The sequence below is a fragment of the Pinus tabuliformis genome, chromosome 6, assembly GCF_031772625.1.
Source record: "Pinus tabuliformis cultivar Carrire ecotype Pingquan chromosome 6, CPIR1, whole genome shotgun sequence".
NCBI lineage: Eukaryota > Viridiplantae > Streptophyta > Pinopsida > Pinales > Pinaceae > Pinus > Pinus tabuliformis.
Genome location: NC_142292.1, coordinates 533,780,064 through 533,801,546, shown reverse-complemented (window position 1 = coordinate 533,801,546; position 21,483 = coordinate 533,780,064).

Sequence of the window (21,483 nt, the reverse complement as noted above, 5' to 3'; positions counted from 1 at the left end):
TAGGGTCCGTTGAGATGGGAATTTCACCACTCGTCGCAACGGACTCATCGGTCGTTGTAGGGGACAAATCATCCATGTCAGATGAAACAGGTGGGGTTGACACACGAGGAGAGGTATAGTCCCAAAAAGGGACACCGTCCTCAAAGGGTTCCCACGTAGGGTTCCAATGAGACTGGTAAGTTTCGTCACCTGGGGCCCGAGAACTAAGTGGTTGTATACTCATAACCACAGGAAGACTCACAACCAGTGTCTCGGTAGAAGACGAAACTGGTGATTCCGCCAGGATGAAACTTCACAAACTTACGGAGTCTACCCTACTCAAACCGACACAAACAAAATCTAATTGGATAGATGTTATCGTGGCCAATAAATTTTAAGACACTGAACTTAACCTTTTCATTTTTTAAGAGTCGAGAAAAGGATAAAAGATGACTCTAGTCTACTTCGAATATTTAATGAGCACGAAGTGACAAGACGCTCACAGGCACCTTTTCTTTTAGGGAGTCCGAAAAGGATCAAAAGTGACTACTCTGGAGACTCTAGGTAAAAGGTTTACCAAACAATCCATAAAACTGCTTATACACCTCGGCAATCAGATGAAAACCAAGGACTTCCCGTACTGCAGTCAATCTTCCCGAATGCTGTGTTCAGTGCATTACGGCTTGTAAGGCGGCAGACTCGGCTTCCTATGGATAAAGGATAATAGCCTATTGGGGTCTCCCGTATATACGCGACGGTACGTGGGAGCTCAGTCCGTATTGGCACCTATCGTTTCACCGAGGAGGAATCACCCAACCACTCGACGATAAACTACTAGGTTTAAAGACGCCGGAACACGTCTTCTAACCTAGACCTCTAGAGTATTTGCGTTATGTTCCAATGCGTTGTTATGTTCATTGAGTTTATTTTTAAAGTTTATCTTCGATTATGTTTCAGTTTTTGGCCCTACCGTATGTGATATCTCAAAAACTTCTTAAATGCAAACTATATGCCAAAGCTATATCATTTGATTCGATGAATTCTATCTATAGGAGGGTCGAGATCTTTACACAAACGAAATGATCACTCAACAAACAACAAAGATCCTAATGCAGCTAATAACAAGAAATAAAATTTTCCTTTTTCTTTTTAATAGAAACAAATAACAATAAACGCTAACTAATATGATGCAAAAGATATTTTGTTTTTCTTTCCTTAAGATGGCATGATGCATATAAACAAATCTTAAGAGATATGCACAATCCAAGTTCACTCAATGAAATAGAACCAATTCTGAAACACAACAATGAATTATGCAAGCAAGGAAAAACACAAAGACTTTCAATGAACCATGTAATCTAAGTTCGAATGAAGTCAAGTAAAATCCAAAGAGGCTAGAAGTGAATCACTCAGAGCATAGAAGATCAAGCTTTAACAAATCACTGGATAGGTGCGTAACATAACCAATAAGTTGACTGGATACTCAAGAGACCGAAACTTCCCACAGAAGGCTAGACATGTAAAGTCACCAGATGTTCTAGGGCTGAGACGAAAATTAATAGAAATAAGCAAACAACTGAAGGATAAAGGCTAAAACCAGTCAAGCAGAGGTTCAACACACTTCCAGAGGCTGTAAGATATATAAAAAGAGGCTGAAAGAGCTTTCCACACACATACAAGCAAAATTTGCAGAGCTGGCGCAACTGTCAGCCTGCAACTTGCGCTACCAAAGGATTGGCGCGAGTTGCTTTTGATCAGCATGCGCCAACTGGCGTGACTGTCAGAGTAATAACCGCGCCAATCAAGCTTGCCAGCTAGAAAAATAAATAATTCGACCTCAGGTCGGGCTGACAGTGCTCAGATGGATTAACCAGTAAAGAATAAACTCAGAACTGACCCAGGAAGCTCATTCACTCAAGCAAGCAAGAGAAAATTAACATGCAAGACAAACTCCAAGTAGCTTCTCCCCAGTGGAGTCGCCAAATTATTGGATAGGTAAATCCCCTCTGCGGACAGAGGCGATCCCACTAGTCTAAAACAGAACTAGCCACAATCAAAGCACGCTGCCACGCAAGTTCCTAGTTATGCATCAAAGGTGAATTAAGAAGACCAACCTGGAATCCAACGCTATGTTTGAAGCAGAGTTGATATTCCCGCTCCCTCGCTCCAGCAGATCATAAACGGACACCTGCACATGCAAAGGAAGAAACAGATACCAACATAAAATCCACCAAGGCACAACTATATTTCAGTCAGAAAGGAAATAAATCACACATCACCATAATAGACAATGAGATTGGAACTATAATAGCAGTCGCTCATTAATTAATAATAAAGAAGGAAAAGTTACAACCAAGGTTCTGACGTTGAACCTCTCCTCTGGCTGGGCGAGCAACTATATGTGTCTTGCAATGTATCTCCTCTCCGGCAGCATAACCTCTCTATGTTTCATTATCACTCATGATAATCACAACTAGCATTCTCCCAAGAACTCAAGAACTCAACAACTAGCACTCCAAACTTTCACTAGCTTGTCTAATGCATGAGGACAATTATTTATAGATGGAGAAGGTAGAAAGATTCGATGAACCCGGACACTCATTGTGGATTGGCATTATCTCGGAAAAGCTACTGTGGATAGTTGTCAAGGATAGATGATGACTCTCGAACTCTATCCACTGGATTTTTCCCTCAAAAGGCTTCGTGATCTGAATGGAAAAAATCATATGGGCGTGCTTTTGGCAAAAATCATTACTAAACTGGGCTGGCGCGGGTGTTGTTCTGTGACAGAGCGCCAGTGGTCGCGCCCTCTTTTGAGGATCTTAGTTATTGGCGCGGGTAAGATACTGTGGACCTACGCCAATGGAAAAAGAGCACTTTTTAGGGATAATTTGCAGAAGGTGACTTCAGGGAACATGAAGTACATATTTAGGGGAACATAATGCAAGTGTTTTTGGGTTATGTCACTGCTCACAGGTCCCGGAACACGTCCTCCAATGTCTAGAAACGGGGCGATAGGGACGGTGACCAGCGGTGACAAATTACTGTGTAACACCAGGGTTTAGTTTCGGTTGCTTCACCTTCATCTCTCTTCGAGTTGCCAGAAGTTTTCCTCTGTGTTTGGAATGAGACCCCAACCTTAATATTGCATGGTTGGCCATAGGTTATGACGGACCCAGGGTCTCATTCTGTTTTCAAATGTTCTGGGAAATTGATTAAGGAATTTGGCATCTCTTTGCTTGCGGTGAATTGGTTTTTTTTACCTTTGTTTCTGAGGCTAAAGATTTCACTTGGTTCTGTTAGACAGTTGTGTATTATTTCTTTTGTTTTACTGAAAGTATTGTGGCTACAGCCATGTATTCTGACTATCGTGAAACCCTGGTTGGAAACCAGCTCGTTGTTTAACTTTGAACTCATATGGCTTGCGGCCTATAATTTTAATATATATATAACTGCTGTATTTCGCTAATGTTTACTTCTTATACTGATAATAATGGTTTTCTTTCATGAATCATAGGGTTTAATTGTTAACCGTATGCATAATACGTTCTCTTCATTTTGGAACCTTGCTTGTTCAGTTTATGGCATGCATGCATTTTGTTACAGTATGATTCAAGGGTTTATGCTGTATTGTTGGCGTATTTACATATGTGTATAGAGTAACAGAACTGTCGCACCTGCATCTGACTTCTATAGATGTATGGTCGACTAGTTAAGGGTTCTCCGTGACAGGAAACCCTGAGGAGCTGGAAGATGCATAATGGTTACACAGTCTGGTTATAGACTCCTGGTTTGATTTTAGCAGTCAATACTTCTGCGGCTTTAATGCTATCGAATATTTGATATTCCCTTGGCATGTTTTAAATGTTTATACGATACATTTCAGGAATGTCTGTTTAATATTACTGCATGGCTCTCAACTTATCTTGGTAATAACTCACATATTGAATCGTTGTGATATTCAACTACCAGCTGTGCAAGTCTTTAGATTCGGATAATGTTTAAGTTTTTCCCCGTCGTTATGGACTCGTCAGAACCCCCACCTGCTACGGCTGGACCGGTTCAGGGGTTCAGAGTTTGTTAATGCCCTCGCATCATCTTACTAAATCTCTATTTGACATTACCAGCTGGTTGAGGTTATAGGAAAAGACATTTGTTTAAGAATATCATGAAAGTTATACGGCTGACTGTGATCATTGGGGCCACGATATGATACCGACCCAGAGTTATTATCGGTATGAATAACCAGGTTTTCTAGCTCGGATACTCTTAGACTGTGAACCATTTATCTTGTAAGGATAGGGCTTGTTTAATAGTTCTACTGCCTCCTTTGTTTAGATATTCAAACGTTCTCAGTTCTCTGTATTTTGAATTTTACAGATACTCTGTATACAATTTTCTTTCGCACAGAAAGTCATAAATATATCTCTTATTTGTACAGATAACCGAAGTTACCCTGTCTTTTGGTTTTTACAGCTATACTGTCTACAACTTGTACAGATGACCATAGTCACACTATCTTTCGTTCTTTACAGCTAGGTTGTTTATATCTTGTACAGATAACCATAGTCACACTATCTTTTGTTCTTTACAGCTAGGTTGTTTACATCTTGTACAGATAACCACAGCTACACTATACAATTACTGTACAGACAATCGCAGTTACATTTATAAGTTACACAGATAAATATGGGGACATAAGGGTTCCGTTACTTACCTGATCTCCACTGATAAGGTGAGTCTGGAACAAGTCTCCTGCCAAATCTCTGTGTAAAGCTTGTTATCCACCCAACCGTGAGACCAGTCCTTCTAGACCTGAGTCTCCCCCCAAGCTTCTGCTTACCGGATCACTATCCTCAGTAAGCCAGCACTGTGTGCTTGACTATCTGGTCCTTACCAGACTTAGTCCATACAGGGTTTTTCCTCCCCTTTCTCTTTTCTCTGCCTGTCTCTACAGCCCAGAGTTTCTCAACCAACCCCCTTTTTCCCTGGAAACCCTTCCAGTTAGGGAAGGTGGTTATTTCTAGTTTTATTAACTAACTTTTCTTTTTCCAGTTCCCTTTTGGGAATTCAGATATCTTCATGATTAATTCTTTTAATCATTAATTTAGTGCACATGTAAAATCAACAGAATATCCTCAAAAGAAAATAAATTCTTCAATATCATTTCAATTCAGTTTTCCTTGCTGTAGTAACTTTTTAAATAATTACATTTTTACGGGCTCATCACAATCATCGATTGAGGTGAAATCCGACGTGAACGATGAGGAAGCTGCTATGAAGGAAACGGGTCGAATTCAAGAAGACAGTTCATAAATGGAAAAAAAACGTTAAATTCACTCACAGGTTGAAAAAGCAAAAAGTCATCTAAATTTAAAAATAGAATATTAATTACATTTAAGGCAAAATAATTAACGTTTAAATTTTAAAGAAACGCAAAGTAAAAGATAAAAAGTTAAATTTAAAAAAATTGTTAATTGCTTTTGAGGTAAAAGATTGGCAATTTCAAAGTCAAAAGATGAAATAGTTGATAGCAAAGTAAAAAATTAAAAGTTAAATTTTAAAACAATATTTATTTTTTTAAGTAAAAAATAGGCCATTTCGAAATTAGAAAGACATACTATTTAATTCATTTTGCAGTAAAAAACCAAATTTCAAAGTGAAAAAAGTAATGGTGAAATTTAAAAACTCAATGTGTAAATAACTTCAAACTGCACATAAAATGCACAAAGATAATGTTTAAATCTGAAATGTTAATCTTTATCTTCGTGACTCACACTGGGTGAACTCATTTAAATTCACACAATTTTTTTTGCTTAATAACATTTTTCATTAATAAAATATTTTTTTAACTAATAAATAAAATCATATAGATTAATAATCATCTTCATTAAAGTCACATGCCTTAATAATCCTCTTCATTAGCAATTAAAAAATAATTAATTTATATTTTTTTCTAAATACTTTTAGGTTGGAAAATTTGAATGATAAATATATAGATAAAATATTTTTTTCAAATTTTGAGCTAACCTATTTTTTTCAATATTTCTAAGAGTCTTTCAAAACAATGAGGGAAATCATAAGGAAACACACATTGGTTTTGCCAGTAACATTTTGATCTATAAAAATATTTATTAATATATGTATCTATAAATTCACTTATTGTAACGAATTTATTATTAGTTATTTCTATATATTGCACTATATGTTAAACCCCACAAAATTGTTCCCCTTATTTAATGTAACATTTGACCACTCTGACAACTATAATATCTCATACAATATGTTCTCCTTAACCAAAAACTGTTATGAATGTCAAAACACTAATATGACCCACACCTGCTAATTTACTGTGATCACTCATACTCTTAGATAATTACAAACCCTTCCATAATGCAACATCTAACCATTATTACTATTAAAAAACAACGACATTGATCACTTGAAAATTCTTAAGGGACTAACTCTAAAATTAATTAAATCATAGTGCACTAAGATCTTTAAAACACAATGAATTTTAGAACCTATGACCTCTGGTACACTTCATGATCATGACAATGTAATTCTGGAAATTTTACAACACACATCAATTTTAATATCTACCACATTAACTATAGCATTAAAAATATACCTCTTATGTACCTAAAGTGGCATAACATAGTGACAATGTTGAATGAAGTGTATCTCCAAATTCAATCCCATAAGAAAGGAATATAATAAATGCTGTGTATTTTGGAGATGATATTTTGATTATCGATATTGATCCAAAAATCACTTTTCATGAGCCAACACATGGTAGTGGTTTTGATTATTGATATTGAGTCAAAAACACTTTTAATGAGTCAACATATGGTATGATCTTCATGAGTACTCAAAATTCACCCATTAGATGTTACAATGATGGTGTATATTTTGTAGATCATTTAAAGTCTTAATGTTGGTGTTTGAAGTTCATTTCAACTATTATTCCTTCCATCAATTAGTATTAATCAAATATAGATATGTTTTTTCTATATATAGTTATATGTATTTCAAAATTATAAAACTTCTAAATTTCTAAATTGTGAATTTCTACATGGTTTTTTCCTATTTGCACTATTCAATGCAATACGAATAATGAATATTCTTTATTCGGTTTCTACTTATTAATGTTGATCTTATTGTGTTAAATATATGTATTATTAAATTAATTTTTTAATATCTCATTTATTTTTTCTTACTTCTAAATTTTTTCTAATGAGGAAGAGTTATTTTGCAGGAATAGGGAGAGTCTGTAACATTAAACTAACTATTCTACAATAAATTGGTCAAATCATCATATCGGAAAAATATACAACTAGGAAAAACACATTGTTTACATTCTAAATATGAATCATTATGAATGTGAAAATTCTAATAAATCCATCTGGTTCCCCTCTTTACTAATTTGGCTAGACATGAAACAAACTTCAGTAGTTAGTCCTTTGGAAATCTCTAAAGATCTTCTTATAGATGGAGAGTAGCTCAACACATACAAAAAATGTTTCCTCCGTCATCCCACATTCAGTTGTCCCTACAAATAATTGATGTTTGGTATGTTAACTCTTTACATGTAGACCAACAAGAGATTTCGTATCAGCCTACAGTTGACCAAATATATATATATATATATGAATGATCAGTCAATAATCTAACATAATATTCCCAATTCCACCACAAGCTCGAGAAGAACAAGGGGATATACTTAGTACTTGTGACATAATATCATAAGAATATTGCAAGAAAAGACTCACAGAGTTGGAAAACAACACTGACATAAACATATACAATAAATGGGAATGAAATTTTTCTAGGTATTCAACTAAAAGATCCACAAAAACAATAGAATCTACACTCAATTTCATGATTTTTTTTTAGAATACCCTATAAAGGGTAGAAAAGAAAAGAAGCCTAGAAAATTTGAACAATTTCTAGAATAATCTATTTAGCCTGATGTCTTGCAGTTTCTTGGACATGGAAAATATGTATTCATTGAAACGTTGCTATAGAAAATGATTGTAGTTCAACAAACATAGGAACATAAACAACCAACTCTAGAATAACTCAACATAGAAAGAAGCTCACCATAGGAATACGACCAAAGATAGTCGACTGATCCCAACATGAAAAAAAAGTTAAACATCGACTTGAATTGTGATTCACCCCATGCTACTACGATAACAAATATAGAAGAATATGATGGTCAAGATAAAACCCGATCCAGACAGACTGAAATTGATGAAGTTTCATCCAAGCATTCTAGGTTTGATGACACATTATCTTGGATAGTAACAATATTCATTTGTAAAGAGAACAAAAAGAAATGGAGATTTGGTAGGAATGTTATAACTTTTAAATAGAGCAACATAATATAAACATTCCATTAAGAATGAATGATCCACCTTTTGCAACCCAACAATTAGTACATAAGTCGGTCGACCACACGTTATATATGCCTATAATTATGCTAATAACTATAGTTATAAAGTAATTATTAGGTTGATGGAAGATACTTAAACCCCATGGAATATGTTGGAACATTCATAGTAATATTGACATATTTCACCGCTAAAATTTTCCACTATGAATTTTTGTTGTTGTTGAAATATGCATGCAACTTTTTATTTTTATGAATAACCACAACGTAATTTGTAATAAAGTTATAATTTAGTTAATTTCTATTGTTTTTTTAATCTATGAAATGTGATAGGAATAATTGGGTACCCATTTTGACGTTATCTTGGATTGAATTTTCTTTGTAGTTCGATCCATTTAATTTATATGGCTTCCCTAGTTTGTCTTAATTTAGTGTTAATATTTTCTTTTAACTTAAATTGGAAATAATATCCAAAATAGATATGCCTATAATTATGCTATAGTAAGAATATACCTTCGATAGTTATAATTTAATTATTAGTTTCATCGTAGATATTTAAACCCCATGGAATATGTTGGAATATCCTGGTAATATTGACATATCAATAATATACCCTATTAATTAAATTATCTAAAATTAATTAATTCAAGAAAATGGAATATCAACCCATCATATTGGGAATTTGGTATTTCTATGCCATGGTAATGTAAGAAGAAATGTTTCTGTAATAATAGTTGGCTGAATGTGCACAGACAAACATATTTTTATATATTATATATTTTTATATATCATATATTTTTATATATTATATATTTTTGTACATTTATATTTTTATATATTATATAACACCAATAATAATAATAATAACAATAAAGATATAGTTTAGTTAACTTTTATGAATTTTATAGTCAATATATTCTATATATAACATATTTTAAATTATTTTTGAAATATTTATTTCTTTAATTAAATTGAGAATGAGTGGAGATCATAACAACATTTTAAATAAATCTCAACCTTATATTAATGACTGATATTAAAAACATTAATTATCTATTATTGAATCTCTAACATCAATCTATTGATTATTGGTAATTAAATTAAAATTATAGGAATCCTATTATAAGGTATACATATTATCAAAATAACAAAATTAACTAATCATAAACATGTTTCCACAAATTTATTTATATGTATTTCAGATTTGTAAATTATGTATTCCCATTTTTTTAATCACTAATATATATATATATATATATATATATATATATATATATATATATATATATATATATATATATAATATGACTTTTTTAATATTTTTTTGTTTTGGCGCTTTGTATTGAAATCGAAGGCATTGTTGATTCAATGCAATGGCTTTCACTAACTTCTAGTGTACAATGTAGTGTCTATGAGATTTATTATTATTAAAACTATGCAAATCTCGAATGCCTTCCCATTTATTTCTTTCGGAAGGGAATTTAAAAGATACAAACCAAAATATATTCAAACCATTATACACATATTAATGTTTCTCTAACCTCATTGTTCATGAAAATCCTCTTCAAATGAGTGCGAGATATGCAAGGCACATTCCACGTGATTGGAAGAGAATGGTATTACAATATAAAAACATATTTTTTTGACGGTTAATAAAATAGATATACACTCAATAGGAAAGGTAATACATTTTAGTAAAAAAATAAAATATATGGAAATCTAATAAAATAGATATACACTCAATAGGAAAGGTAATACTTTTCATTAAGAAGAAGATAACGGTTTAACAACACACATTGTTTAGGATTTGTAACACGTACATCATCTCCTATTGCAACTCTTCTACTAAAAATGTTCATCAATCTAGGGAAACCAAATCTGTAAGGATTAATTAATTAATTTAATTGCTTAGGATGTGGTCTATCTTCTCAACAACAACATCACACTAGGAAATTAAAGTTGAATGTTCCAATCAGTTGGCCAAGGAAGGGAAAAGAAGAGGTATTCACATCCTAAATCTTGTAAATTTAATCGAAGAAGTTCTAATTGACCACGAAACTAGATCTGGTAATTAGCCAACCACCCTTTTGGATGAACTTTTATTTCATTACAAGGATTTACATTTTTTATTTTATGGTGTATCAAATTTGTACAAATTTTGTAAGACTCCAAATCTTCCCTTCTTTGTCACAAAGGAGCAATTAAGGGTAGGGAAGATGTTGGAGGGGCTAGTCAACATAATTGACCATCCCAAATAATTCTAGAATTGATATTATAGAGTCGATCAACTGTCTAGTCGATTCGAGAGTCTATGTTAGATAGGCTAAACTGGTTTTGACAATTAAATTGTTGTGACTATCTCAAAATAATATATATATATATCTATATATATATATATATATATATATATATATATATATATATGGAAATGTATGCATCATTAAATCTTTTGTGACTAGATTCTCAAGAAAATATAATATAAAGTAACATTTTATTGGTTTTTCACTACATCATTTCTCTTCTTCTATTCCTATTTTTGTTATCTTCATGTGATTTCTTGTTTTTATTTATACTATTAACTAATGGTCATTATGTACTTCTCAAATAGAAGATATTTTAAAATATTGGTGCATCTTTCAATTAATTTTAAAATCTTGTAAAGTATTAGTGAATCATTCACTTAAACATAAAATCATGTAAATTATTGGTGAATACCTCATTTAATATTTACAACGAGTTATTTTGCCTTCTTATGCATTGATTCTCTTATAAGAAAACAATTATCCAATCGCTTCGCTTCAAGTAAACAAACATCATTAGGATTTTGGGGTTCATCACCACCTATAATTTTTTTCCACTCCTTGACCTTCATAAATGCTTCAAATTCTTGGCCAGGATATCAGATCTAAACTTAAAATAGATTTCATGTACTTGAATTACTATATTTGTGCATAGAGAAAATATTCCTAAATGAATTACTTATCATTTAATAGTAGGATATTATGTATGTGAAGAGATATGTTCTAGATTCATGAGACTGTAGCTTTAATTTTCAATAGTGGAGAAGAGAGTGACAATTTAATATTTGAAGTTATGACATGAATGTTAAATTAAATTTCATGTCTCCACCTCCAACTCCACCACCTTCTCCTCTACCTTTTCCTCTTCCAACACCTCCTCCAACTCCACCTCCACCACAACCTCCTGAACTACCACCTCCAACTCCACCTCAACCCCCACTCCCTCCTCTTCCTCCTCCTCCTCCTCCTCCACCTCCACCACCACCTCCTCTTTTCCCACCTCCTCCACCACCTCTGCCTATGCCTCAAACTCCTCCTCCACTACCTCAACCTCTGAATCCTCCTCCTCCTAATCCACAACCATCACCACCTCCTCCTCCTCCACCTCTGCCTCCTTTTTCTCCTCCTCCTCCACCTCTGCCTCCTTTTTCTCCTCCTCCTCTACCTCTACCTCCTCATCCACCACCACCTCCTGCCCCTCCTTTTTTTCTACCTCCTCATCCTCCTACTCCTCCTCCACCTGCAAATCCTCCACCTCCACGTACTCCACCACATCCTCCTCCTCCTCCTCCTCTGCTTCCTCCTCCTCCCCCTTCACCTCAACCTCCACCTCCACCTTCAGCTCCTCCTCCACTTTATACTCCACCGCTACCTTCACCTCATTTTCCACTCATCCTCCACCTATACCTCTACCTCCACCACCACATCCAGCACCTCCTCCTCCTCCACACCCTTCTTATCCTCCTCCTACGCCTCCTTGACCTCCACCTATACCTCCACCACCACCTCCACATCCACCCCCTCATCTAGCTCCTCCACCTCCACATCCACCTCCTCTACCTCCACCACCACCTCCTCCTCCTCCTCCTCTGCTTCTTCCCCCTCTTCCTCCTCCATATCCACATCCACCTCCTCCTCAAACACATCCTCGTAACCCTCCTCCTTCTCCCCCTCCTCCACCTCCACCTCCACCACGTCACCCTCCACCCCCTCCTAATCCTCCTCCTCAACCTCTGCCTCCTCCTCCTCTACCAACTCCTCCTCAACCTCCTCCCTCCACGTCCATCTCAACCACCACCATCACCACCACTTCCTCCTTCTCCTCCTTGACCACCTCCTCCTCAAACTCCACCTCCTCCACCACCACTTCCAACTCCACCTCCGCATCCTCTACCTCCCCCTCCTCCTCCAACACCACCTCCTCCTCCACCTACTCTTCCTCCACCTCCACCTCCTATACCACCTCTGGCTCTTCCTCCACTTCCTCCACCACCTCCACCTTCGCCTCCTCCTCCTCCTCTACCACCTCCACCTCTGCCTCCTCCTCGACCCCCTCCTCCTTCTCCTCCACTTCCACCACCTCTATCTCCTCCACCATCACCACCTCCTCCTCCTCCAATTCCTCCTCCTCCTCTGCCACCTCAACCTCCACCTTCTCCTCCTCCTTGTCCTCCACCTCCTCTCTTCCACCACCTCTTCCTACTACTCCTCCTCCTCCACCACCTCCTCCACCGACAACACCACCTCCTCCTCTTCCTCCACCTCTACCACCACCTCCACCTCCTCCTTAACCACCTTTTCCTTCACTTCCACCTCCTCCTCCTCCTCCTACAACTTCTCCACATCCACCACCAACACCACAACCTCCAGCTACATATAACTATATATACATGATAATATAGCAAATAACAGGTATAAAAAATTGCAATATAAATAACTAATTATGAGAACAACAATTTATTTAATAAAATTTAATTTGGTTTCTAGTTTAAGTCAACTATTATTTTCAGAATTTCACTAGAAAAGTTATGACAAAGGTCATAAAAATTATGTGTGGTCAGTTATGATTTTCAATATTAAATTTGTTAGTGGTGAAAATCAAAAGTGAGCACCAAATAATAGAAATGTAGTATAGTTTAACACAACAACATTTCCGTTCTTTATTTGAAAAAAAAAATGATTATCTTTCACATATTCATATTTCTACATATTTATATTTAAAAGTATTAAGAATATATTTTTATATTTCAAAATACAATTTAGAATGTTGAATTTATTTTTGTATTAAATATTTCAAAAATATTTGATCTAAGCCAAGTTCCAATTCCAATAGAAAACAATCGAGTCTATTTTCAAACACTGTTAAAATATGAGATATCAAAGTGTATCACCCACCAAAGAAGCACTTCCACTCCGTCATTTGGCAAACCCGGAAAGAACTCAATGTTTGCATGATTTTCTGTGAAGTCAAATTCGTAATCTCGTTTTTTGGATCATAATTTTGGGGCTACCAGTATCTATGATTGATGTGTGAGTAATCACAAAAATTCAGTGGAAAGCCGATATAGTAATTGAGGACGAATCTCGATAACGGCGAAGTGTTGAGACTTTTCGATGCGTGAACAAAAGTACAATCGAACACTAAAAATATCAATAAATATTCGCATAACGGCACAAAAGTACAATGAAACACGAAAAATACCAATAAATATTTGCTATTTACATAGTGGCAGAAAAAATAATTTTAAACCAGTGTTCGTGCAAACAAAATTATCCATAAACGATATGTAATAACCCCGGTAACCTCGCATGTAAAAGTAGGGAGTTAGAATTTTTATACAATTACCACAAGTAATTAATCAATTCACAACTCCACAAATCATCACTAGCCATTAAATATACTATTCATTAGTACATCAAGTAATTTTCCATCAAGGATGGTAAGTTTCATAACCATTGCATAACCTTTACCATCACTGTAATAACATAAGTTGTTTCAGGAATCCATGCATCCATTTCTTAATATTCTTAACCATGTTAGATAATCATGTACTAAGACATTATGGTTGTCACCTCAAATAAAGAACCATCATCATTAAGAACCCATCATTATCAGTGGACACATAAGGCAATCACAACAATCACACCATTTGAACACGAATATACCCTGGAAACCCCGTAGGGTGAAAACCAGCAAACGTTTAATCTTATTATTAAACGCTCGTGAGGGTTTTCACCCCTCACTCAATGGCTTATAAGCGATTCCATCCCTTATCCATTGCTATTAAAATCATTACAATGAATGATCATTAAGCTGTCACATAACTAGCTAAAAGCTAAAACAATTTCCATGTAATCTTCCTCTTACATACCGCCACATGCAACATTCCTTGTGGCATAATTGTTCTAGCAATGGACAATACTGCAGCTTGAACTCATCTGCATGGACGAGTAATCCTTTTTCCTGCCATAATGTTAAACATCACTTTCCTTTGGCACCAACTGCCATCGTTTCCTGTCAATGCTGTTGACAACAAGCTTGGCAATAATATTAGATACATTATCAATAATTCATTAAACAACCTTTAAAAAGGATCTTTTTATCTTCTACTCATCTGCATGAGCAATCACAACATACTAACTCACTAGTACCTTTATTCAAGTAACTTCTTGTTCTACTTTACCCAAAGCTTATTCACACTGGTGCATATCTCTCTCTAAGAGATCTAACCACTAGTTTACAAGTCCGTGTTTCTTTTTAAAACATATAAGACAACGGTTAAGTTTACATACTAGGAAATAAACTATTGGTTCTGTGCCTTTGCACATACATTCCTTCACATAGTTATCTTTCCAGAAACTATTGAAGATACCCTATATTTATGGGTAAACATCAAGAAACCATAAAAAGGTGAATCTAGCCTTCACATAGTTATTTTTAGCTTTTAAGACACAAGAATCACATGTAAAAGCTTCACATGCATAACCAGGGAAACCGTTTCAAGAACTAGCAAGATAAACACATACATCCCTGCAATACGTTAACGTCTGCACACCAATATAATGAAACTTCTCTGTCTTTAAATGGCATCACCTCTACTATCAATCTTCGCAAACCCTATATGCACTTAATAACTCATGCGAACGCTATGCAGTTCGATTATACAGTAGTTTGCTCTGCCTGCGTTTGAAATGGACGTAAAGCTTCTACCAACTCCTGATAATTACCTGTCATTTGGTATAGATTCTATAACTGACTTTTGTCGTGTGAAAGAGAGGTACAGAGACCTGGCGCACTTGACTGCTTCTTAATATATAAATAATGCATTCATCTATCTACGACAATTTGCATTCATTGAACTATTGTGTGTTGAACGAATTACATAAAATTCAGACTCACCATCGATGAGAGGGCACATGCAATCAAACAAGATAATGAAATTATGTGAACAGTAACGTGGGGCAGTCACCCCCCTGTCATCTCTCATGGCCTCCATCCATTTTCTGCTCTGAGTTTCACTGCCATGGTTCGATCTCAGAATCTTCATACTCCGTTGAGTCGCCTCCATAAATCTCTGCACAGAAATCCTTCCATGCGGAAGAAGTATAGAGATAACCGTGGCTTCGGCAGTAAAATGCGATTTTCAGAACTTGTATGCGGTCTACTGTGGATAATAATTGCGCCCTGATGCCATCCCACGAAATTCACGCTCTTCCATCAAAATACAGACAGATCACACAACCTTCGTATAGTCCGTCTGACGCTCTCTCAACAAAGATACAGATCGAACGAATGATTATATACTCAGACGTCTCCCAACAAAGATACAGATCGAACACGCGACCTTCAATCATATTTAGCCTCACGCTCTTCCATCAAAAATACCGAGACCAGGCATCCCCTCGTTCAGAGTTTTTGGTTCGTTCGTTCTCCGTTTGTATTAGTCCCCTCTAGAATAAAATGGCGAACCCTTGTATTATGGATAAACCCGAATAATATGCCAAGGAGAATCAACGACATAACTGACCATGCAGTAACAGACAATGCCCAATGATTCGCTCCCGCAAACCACCCCTTAACTGCCATATGGGCCCGTGGGACTATGGTATCCTTTCTTTGCGCATACTCCATCCCAATACTGTTAAACAGATTCATTTAATAATCATTCCATCGATTTCGTAATGGAAAATTAACCAAATGTGTAGTAATGCCTCCCATATTCGATCTCATCAAGAATCAGTTCCGGAGGTTAAGGATCAGTTCCGAAACTGAATAACCATTCACAACTGTGAGTTACGTGAGGAATTGTAACTAACTCATAACTCATTTTATGTTGAGTTACGTGAGGAATATGACATACTCCCCCCCTTAACAAGAACACCGTCCTCGGTGTTCATCTTTCATCGGAACTTGATATTTTACTCAGGGTATTACCATCTAAACCACACAAAATGTGATCCTTTCTCTTTGAAATCAACGATTTCATTCCAAGAAAAGACGACAAACTAAATAGTAATGATATAGTCATAATAATTATCATTAGTTTAAGCATCAATAGTCATAAGCATTCGTAATTTAAAAAATATGCAACTTCTAATCGCCACCACTTGGCCCTTATTCATTCATGATAACAATTCTCTGTGTCAACTTACCATTACTTACCATATATTCTTGAAAATCATGAATACCTTCATGTAAACATTTAATAGTGGTTGGACAATTATTCAACCTTCCATGGTAAGTAACTCCTGTAATATAGGACTAACAATTCAATCACATTAGTCACTATATTTTGAGTCAAATGGAATACTTTTGACTAGCAATCAATTGTGCAATGTTAGATGCTTTCTAAATCACAGTACTTTTACAAGTACTTAAAGAGCACTAATACTAATCATCAAATGATAAATCATTGTTCCACGTGCATACTAAACGAATTCTCACCAAAGACTTCCACAAAGTACTTCGAGGAGTACCAAAAGAGCACATAATTCTCTAATCATCAAAACAGTCAATCACTGCATCAAGCAAAAACTGTCTTGGCTCCCACTAAGATGTTCACAACTTTAATAATACAATAAAGGGATTAAAATTTCCATTTACTCCTTATTGAGCACTAAGCTCATTTTCTTGTTAAATGTGCATAACATATTTCACCCAACTATATATAGAATTTATTTTTAACATTACATACAACTGATTAGTTAATTTCTTTAGCCATGAAAATCACAATAGACTAAAGAATTCCCAACCCATGGGAACTGGTTTCCACAACCAAACCGAGTCATTTTCACATCCAGACAGTTTCTTTGATAGAGACCTTACCATGTCTAACATGTAATTCCACTGGCCAACCAGCACAAGAATTCCAATGACCACATAGGGTCCAATATAGGATTCCTCTTGGCAGCGTCCTGCCTATTCCTCTGACAGCGTCCCGTCTATGAGGAATTTTGGGCCTCCTCCAACAGGCTCCAAATCAACAGAGCTGCCTCAGGCTTTTTACCCTCTTCATCGTCTTGGCAAACTCTTTTCCCTTACTGAGATCATTGATCTCTAGGGAGAGGAAATCCGGGAAGACAAGTACCATCAACCCCTCCAGGCAGGTAACTACCATCAACCCAAGGCATATCCGGGCAGACAAGTACCATCAACCCCTCCGGGCAGGTAATTGCCATCAACCCAACTATCTGCAACTGTCTGGCATGTTAAATTTCTCTTTTATTACTCTTTCTCAAAGTAATTACACAATGAACCATATAATCATTATCATTACAAAATAAACATGCATGTACACCATGCATTTACACTTATCCCTCATCATGGGTCCACAACATCAAGATTGATGGGAAACATATCCATCATACACGTTGTATGCATGCAAATTTTCCAAATAACATAATTCATGCATATCATATAACATCATTATTTCTCATTTATAATTGCATTTCACATTGCAGCAATTTATGTGATGAGTTTTCTTGTTGCCATTAAGCTACCACTACTTAATCCCATCAGCAACGTTAGTTATAAATATGCATCAGTTAACACGTATTCCATTTCCAAGAATGTTCATGCATACAATATTGTCATGTATAAAAGCATATGCAAATAATCATTAATGTATAAATGTCAACAACAGTTGAGTTAATAATCTAAACATTTCCAATTTTGCCATAGTCTCTTGTTCCAATTCAAATCATCATTAATGGAGTATTAGCTTATGTTTACTATGGCTAGGTTTAGTCATGCATCGTTAGTGTAATTAAACATAATTTTCTCTAACATACAAGAACATAACTCTTATGTCACAATGACTAATCTTTGTGCATACCATTGCTTATCATATAAGCCCTTCTTTAATGTATGCAACACTTATTCCCTTCACTAGAAGACTACCATCATTTCATACAACAAACCACATACCTCTTCCTTAAAGGAAGTCATTTTAATCCTCATTTCTCTATCTTCCGCTGTGAGGGTTTCTCAAGATTCCCTTTCAAGAAATGATTAAAGATATCTATCTTTAGGCATAAAAATCAAGATGCAAAAACAAGGTTTACTTATCGTTTATGCATCAAAATCAAGCAATCAACACAGCTCATCCAACAAGACAATCTCTCCAAGAGATTATTATTTTTCGAGGAAGCTAACATGACCACTTTCTTTAAGTACACACAGACTTATAATTCCAAAGTCACAATAGCTACCAATATGCAACATGTGTTCTCCTAACACAATTACTTTACTTCAATGCACATAGTTCTTTTCATGAAACAAGTAAGGATTTTATAGACAAGAGACAAGCATTTCACATACAAGACTCACGTGGAGTCTTCCCAATAAGAACTACTTATTTTCTTTATTAAGAAAGCATACAAAATAATCAATCTTTAATTGCATGCATTAACACATTTTCTTTACCAAGAAAATCTAGAAAAGAACCATTCTTTCATTGCATGCATTCAAATACTTTCTCTACTAAGAAATCATATAAACATTCATATGTATTCTTCAAGAAAGTGAGCAAGATACTTATCTTATCCTTGGATCAACATGCATAACTAACAAATTAAACCACCCTTACCGGAAGCAATTGCTCTACTTATGCAATTAGAAACATAATCTCCTAAGTGTCACACATGCACCAGAGTTACCACTTGATGCTAGATGCAACAAATATCATAACACTACTATGTATCCATTTCAGAATAATGACTTCAAGGAGACATTACGAAAATCATTAACAGCAACACACTATAGTTATCATTTTCCAACTCCTTAAGCATGGTCAAGGGAATACTCACATGCACATCAAGCACTATCTAGTCATTCCCAGACTCTTTTTTCCCATCTCCGTCTGTCCCTACAGCACGGTCTTCTTCCTTCTCCTTGCTTCCATTTCCTTTGGAAGCATCTATAGTTGGGGAAGGTAGTTAGAGTTTACTGACAACTGTATTAACACAGGTAGTCTATTTATGAGTAATTATCATACGTAATTATACCATGAATGGATCCTAGAAATGTTACCCACCGAACATGCCTCTCCAATTAAGTTCACACTGGAATGCAACATGCATAAGAAATCCATCATTCCCATAGTAGAGATAAATTCAACCATCATTAAATCGAGGCTCCAATGGTTTTTATCTCTCAACAAGTAATGATAAACACATACCATGCTAATGGATTTCACTTAATTAGAGGGTAATCATCATTAAATCTATTAAGACATGAGCATATACTATTCATCATGCATTCTCATGGTGAATAAAGTTAAGAACTCTTCTCATAAACAACTAGAACTATAGCACAGAGAGAGTAAGAATCTTCACACACACATTCCATGCATGTGACATCAATCAACTTCACTTATTTACGAATTGTACCAATCTTAGTCCAATTCAATTAATTCATATACGTTCTATGGGTTAGTCATACAACACTAACCAATCTCAACTACCAATCATCTTCATGCATCCATGACAAGGCTAAATCAAAAGTTAGTTATTACAATCAAGTCCCACTACTTGACTCATTGTTTACTTTCAAGTCTAAGGGGTGCTTACAATGTTTTTTTTTTTTTAACACTATATCCTCATATCCAAGGACATTCCCCATACTCTACATTTATGCATTGACTCATTAAAATTAGTTCATTGTAACTTCAATCATGTTCATTAAATGCATCATTGTTATTGCCATATTTGCAAATCAAAACTTGGTAGTTGATTGTTACTTCCCTCAATGAGTGTTCAATATTGTTCTTAAGTGTGACAAAAGTTTCATTGTCCTTTATCCTCATCAGGAATCCAACGTTATGAACGTAGTTATACAACAACTTATTACTTACTTCTCAAAGAAGTTATAAACATGAATCACATCTACCATGCCAAAAGTAGTGTACGACATAAATGAATATGCGAATGATTAAACTCATACCTGAGTTAATGCCTACTGATGGCGTACCTCAATATCCTTTTCGCTTACCAATTCCCAAAGGCGCCAGTACTGCAACCTTTAGCTCTGATACCACTTGTAATATACCCCGGTAACCTCGCATGTAAAAGTAGGGAGTTAGAATTTTTATACAATTACCACAAGTAATTAATCAATTCACAACTCCACAAATCATCACTAGCCATTAAATATACTATTCATTAGTACATCAAGTAATTTGCCATCAAGGATGGTAAGTTTCATAACCATTGCATAACCTTTACCATCACTGTAATAACATAAGTTGTTTCAGGAATCCATGCATCCATTTCTTAATATTCTTAACCATGTTAGATAATCATGTACTAAGACATTATGGTTGTCACCTCAAATAAAGAACCATTATCATTAAGAACCCATCATTATTAGTGGACACATAAGGCAATCACAACAATCACACCATTTGAACACGGATATACCCTGGAAACCCCGTAGGGTGAAAACCAGCAAACGTTTAATCTTATTATTAAACGCTCGTGAGGGTTTTCACCCCTCACTCAATGGCTTATAAGGGATTCCATCCCTTATCCATTGCTATTAAAATCATTACAATGAATTATCATTAAGCTGTCACATAACTATCTAAAAGCTAAAACAATTTCCATGTAATATTCCTCTTACATACCGCCACATGCAACATTCCTTGTGGCATAATTGTTCTAGCAATGGACAATACTGCAGCTTGAACTCATCTGCATGGACGAGTAATCCTTTTTCCTGCCATAATGTTAAACATCACTTTCCTTTGGCACCAACCGCCATCGTTTCCTGTCAATGCTGTTGACAACAATCTTGGCAATAATATTAGA